General features: G+C 36.2%; 1 long non-coding RNA gene across 1 annotated transcript; it reads right to left on the bottom strand.

The window, feature by feature from the left end:
* Positions 1 to 2,605: 2,605 nt before the first annotated feature.
* LOC308687838 lies at positions 2,606 to 4,935 on the bottom strand. Its single transcript, XR_014029807.1, has 4 exons — positions 4,866 to 4,935; positions 4,348 to 4,387; positions 3,797 to 3,871; positions 2,606 to 3,706 (listed from the first exon to the last, which is right to left on the bottom strand). It is a non-coding gene; the product is annotated as an uncharacterized lncRNA (long non-coding RNA).
* Positions 4,936 to 5,649: the final 714 nt, after the last annotated feature.

The raw sequence follows: 5,649 nt of genomic DNA, 5'->3' as shown, positions 1-5,649 counted from the left end.
AAAACACGTGCAAATGATAAACTTTCACAATATGATGGGTAAAGTTTGCAATCAGGTGTTAAAGGTGTTTGCAATCCGAGAATCATATGGTACCTGGTCCTGTACAATCGCACAACCTGAGCTAATGCTAAGACTATAGCCTATATCAGACAGCCCTATACCAGTAATCACCATCTCAGCTACAGAGGTTGAACTGACAAGTGAGATTCTGTCAAAGTACTGAATCAACTGCCAACAATGGAGACTGCTACTCAAAAACATCAGAAACCATCTCTAGACACAGAAGACAGCTGCTTGCATCATGCCTAGGAGTGTAAAACAGACGTGTGTCATGTGACAGCCAGACACCATGTGCATGAGGAAACAGTGACCACAGCCACAAGATAACCAACCATCTCATCTGAAGTGAATCCATGTTAACTAGCATCTGTGTCCAGCCCCAGGTTATATTGCTACTGTAGTTCTGTGGGCTAAAATTACTCCCAAATTAAATCAACTACAAAAACCAATGGATTTTACCCTCAGGAAAGAGTGCATAAGTGTATAAGAGATTGCAAACATTTTTACAAAAATGTGTTTTGGTATTTTTCTCTTCCTTTTGAATATTGTGTAAGAAAGGAATACAGCCTGTAATCTTATACGACCAGTTAACATGAGAGAAGCTAGCTAGCTTGTTATGTTCCCTTAGAAGCAAGAACACATGTTATGCAAATTTAAAATATGTAACATACACACATTACTGTACAAACTACCAGGTGTCCTGCTCCAGCCGAGCAACCGTCAACGAGATGGGCTTGAAAGCTATGGGATAGCTTTCTCCCAGTATTATAGATCTCCTCTTAAATGATTTACACATAAAAGCCTGACAGAAATGTGAAATGTTCAAATGCTTGAATTTTTTAGTTTTTTTGGTGTGTGTGTGTTGTGTGTGTGTAGACAGATCAAAACCAGTTTCCTCACGCCAGAACGCAAGTCTTTCCCAATTTCACAAGCAAAACAGACAAAAATACCCGGCTTACACATAACTGTGTGATATAAATCTCAGAGATAAATTAATAATTGCATCAGCTTCTCAAGTTCATTTTGAAGTTTTGCAGCGAGCAGAAACACAACCGTACACGTGAAAACACATATAAAAATAGCCCGAGGGTGATATTCCACTTCAGTTGAAATGGTCTCCATTTTGAAACAGATGTGTCTCATTGTTAGATAATTCCACATTACTGGCCTTATGTTGCTTTGGAATGCCAATTCCATCCATATATTCCAGCCATCCTCCATGTCGTGTACAATAAAAAATCTAAAACAACTTCTTTCCAAGAACAGCCAATTTTTGGAGGCAACCCTGCAACTTAAAGGAACACTCCGACTTTTTGGGACTTTAGCTTATTCACAGTATCCCCCAGAGTTAGATAAGTCCATACATACCTTTTTCATTTCTGTGCGTTCTGTAAGTGTTATTTGACGCACCCACCGCTAGCCTAGCTTAGCACAAAGACTGGATGTAAATGGATAAGGTAGCATACTAATCCCAATAAGTGACAAAATAATGCAAACATTTTCCTATTTACATGTTGTGATCTGTATAGTCACAGCGTGTACAAATAACAAGGCTATATGAGACCATTTTTAATCGTATAAATACTGGGAACTATATTCTCACTAGGCGTAGGAGCACAGCTACTTGGGCGGAGTGGCTACTTGGGCGGAGTGATTAGCGCAGCACACGAGACGCCCTGTTGATGGTTCCGTAAACAAAGTAGCCACTCCGCCCAAGTAGCTGTGCTCCTACGCCTAGTGAGAATATAGTTTGTTGAAAATGTTTGCATTATTTATACACAGTCAGCGTTGATATTGTGAACAGGCCCTATCTGCCTGGTCTTATCTATCCGGTGATGAATAGGAGATGTGAATAGAAACAGAATGGACTAGTCTAAGCTATGCCAAGAGGAACTGAGACTCTTTTGTAGAATTTCTGTTTACACAAAAGGGAGGAAGGCGCAATGGTTGTAATCTCTTTGCGAGCTTGTTTTGCTGTAAACCCAGTTTACAACAAACTTAGAAATTCAGTTTATAGTACAGATGAAAAATGCACAAGGAAAAGCAGCAGGCAGTCTGGTTTATAAAAATAAATAAACCAAGCATGTGTTGCTGTTATGAACCAAAAGAACAGAATACCCATTGCATAAAATTATGACGTAAAGTCCAGTTGATATACATTTTCGAAATTTACTAAATTCGTGGGATTAAAGAGAGAGAGAGAGAGAGAGAGAGAGAGAGAGAGAGAGAGAGAGAGAGAGAGAGATCATATATCCATTGTACACTGTAAAAATTAAAGGTGCCTGGAGGAACCTTTTGGGGTTCTTCACTTCGCCACACCGGCGGAACCGTCTGTAGATCCTCTAGGCACCCTTTAAAAAGGGGCGGTTCTCTGAGGAACCACACAGGTTTCCTGAGGAACTCTTATATGAAGCACTGTGTGGAACCACTTTGGGTGCCTCCAGGAACCAAATTTCTATTTTTATTTTATTTGTATTAAATTAATTTCATGTTGTTACTACGGTTACCATAAACTTCTATTATAATAAACAAACTGAACCAAATACAAAATAAGAATTGTTTATTACATATTTTAGATCCATTTTTATACATACACTTCAATGCACTTGGCGAAAAAAGCAAGTAATAGATTAATATCAATGAATACACAGACAAAAAATTGCATAATACATAAGTAACATGAATAATCAACCATGTGTATACAATAGGCTACACAAGAAAAGACATCTCAACAAAATGCATAGAAAACACATGTTCCATGTAATAAATCAATGTAAAAAATTAAAATTGACTAATTAAAAATGTCCATCTTCACTTAACTTTAAAACATTTGTGTTTCAGTCCGATGGTTAGTCTGACATCACTGTTTCCAAGTCCAAAAGCTCTCTCAGATGCCAAAAAAACAACAACAGTGCTAATATGCACTCATTGTTCTGTAATATTCCTGAAAATTATGATCCTAACCTTTATCTCTATTCCGAAATCTCAGATGGTTTAGCTATTCAGCTATTTTGAATCATAAAATGTTGAAGTCTGGGATGCCGTGAGACTGGAGACTGTAATGTACACTATGGTTTTTGAAAAGCTTAAATGTGTGACTTGAATCAACAGTGCTCATAAATGGTTGTTGAGTATTCTCAATATCTAGAAACAAGATAAAGTAAGTAGAAGTAGAGGCTTCGACCCGGAAACAGTATTCCTTACAACAAGCAGAAAACATTTTCCATTTTAACAGAGTTAAGGTGCAGTAAAATTATCTGTTGTTCTGTGAATGTTCACTGGTGAATTCAGTCATTTCAATAAGAATCCACACGATCAGCAATTTTGAGTGGTGGTTCATACATTACATTGCTACACTGCTGACAATGGTCAATGGACCTTTTTGCCAGTGTAATTTCACGAAATTCACAAATGTGACGCACATTTACTCACTGCAACATAAAATGCAATCAATTATAAAATCTTCACAAGGGACATGTGAGGTACTTAACGAGTTAGAAAAGTGAAAAGGTGCATCAGCTTCTTTTTTTGTTTGTTTTTCTTCTTTTCTGGTGGATGGTCCAGGCACTTCAATGATTTTCAGGTCTACAGGAGGATTTTTATTCTTGTTCAAACTTCAAACTTGTATTTCAGCTTACCGAGGTCCCTGCAAAGTACAAAATGTACTATTAGTAAGGTTATTAAAGTGATAGTTGTGAAATTTAAATAATTTCCTCAGCCTAGTGACGTTCCAAACCTGTTTGACTTTCTGTCTGTGGAACCCAAAAGCAGATCTCAGGCATAATGCAACCCCTGTCACCATTCGCTTTCACTGCATGAAACACAAGCAGAAAAAAATTGTGTAAATCATTCATGTAACCATTCTTATGCACACTTGTCTAGTTTAATTCAATGCAACAATTTATGTAAAAATGGTTAAGCTCCAAAAATGTCCCAGAAAATATCCTAAAAATAATCAATGAATTCACAACTCATGTGTTATAATTTGTGTTGTAAGTCTTATGAAGCCATTTAATAGCTTTTTCCCTTTTTTGCCGAAAAAGACCAAACTTGAAGTTATAATTCAGGGTTCAAATGTCTTATATTCAAATCCATATGATTAAGGTATAGCCTATAAAACATGCATAGCATTATTGGCTCCAAACCTGTGATATTACATGATGTAACATGAATGAGATTTGAGATTTTCAGAGAATAACTGATTAAAAAACAAGTACACAGTCAAACAATACAATTGCACACAGAGTTCATAGTAATAAAGTACTTGCATGTGGTGCAGGTACTTACTGTAATTCAATGTTGCCACTGAAACATTGTACTGGTTGTTCTGGGGAAACAAAATAACAAAGCTGGTTATTCACAACATAATATTTATTGACCACTAAATGGATTCAAAATGGTATGTGAGAGAATGAGGGCACCTGTATTAAGTAAAGTTAGGCTAAACAAAAACAGACCAAACTATATTAACCTGCTTTTGTTATTCATAACAAACGCCAATGATGACAGCAGGAATCAGCTAAATTAGTTAGGCTGTATATCAGCAATTTGAAGACACAGTTGTACAGAATATGTTGAATTGAATGACTAAATTTAAATCAATCTAAGACAATAAATAAATAGTTTCCATTTGTTCATTAGATCAACGTAGTTAGCATCGCGGCTAAAACCTTCATACCAGATACTGTACAATAAACGAGTGGTAAACACTGTAAAAACGTAGTAATGTATAATACATTTAGTTTATATATATGTGTGTTTGAATATATAGTGAGTATTTATATTTCTTTGGCGAGTTTACAAACCTTGTAACGGAGAGCCGAACAAACAGCGGAAGCTTTGATGAGGAGAGCCGTTACTTTCAAAGTCGATGACGTCGTTCAGCTGAGCTTTGTTGCGCGCGAGCATCACTGAAGCGACGACAGCAGAGGAATAGCAGCAGTTTCGTGACTGAATAAAACCTTTATCCTCCTGGTTCTTCTTCTTCAAATAATCATTTATGAAGAAGTAAAAAATATTATTTTATTACTATTATTTATTCAACAATAATTAATGAATTTTTATTATTAATATTATTATTATTTAGTGTTGTTGTTTAAGGTTTAAATTAATCAATAAAACAGGCCTATAGCTACTAAATAAATGTAAGCTACCCAGGTGAAAAAGACGTAGGCTACTGTTAAATGTATTAAAATGCATTAAAGTAGGTTATATTTGTATTGAAGGCCTACTAAAAACACACTGAAGTACATTTTTAATAGTAGCCTACGTATTTTTCACCTGGGTATGTATACTGAATCAAACTTAAGTAATAATTGGATAATAATAATATCATTCTGGCCTCACTGAACCACTGGGTTCCTCCAGATGCTGGCTTTAACATAAGAGATCCTCCAGGAACCACTTAAATGTTAAAAGATCTTCCAATAACCCTTTTATCACATTCAAGTTCCTGTATTTTCCCCCAAAGCACTTCGAGGTCTCATGGTAATGAAAAGGTGACTCCAGAACCTCTGAACTAAATACAAAGTGCTTAAAGGATCCCATAAGTTCCAGCAAGAACCTCAAATATTGTCAATGCTCCTCCAG

Source organism: Scardinius erythrophthalmus (genome assembly GCF_964197995.2).
Source record: "Scardinius erythrophthalmus genome assembly, chromosome: 3".
In the NCBI taxonomy this organism is placed as follows: Eukaryota; Metazoa; Chordata; class Actinopteri; order Cypriniformes; family Leuciscidae; genus Scardinius; species Scardinius erythrophthalmus.
The sequence above is the reverse complement of the archived record's forward strand: the minus strand, read 5'-3'. Positions and strand labels throughout refer to the sequence as shown.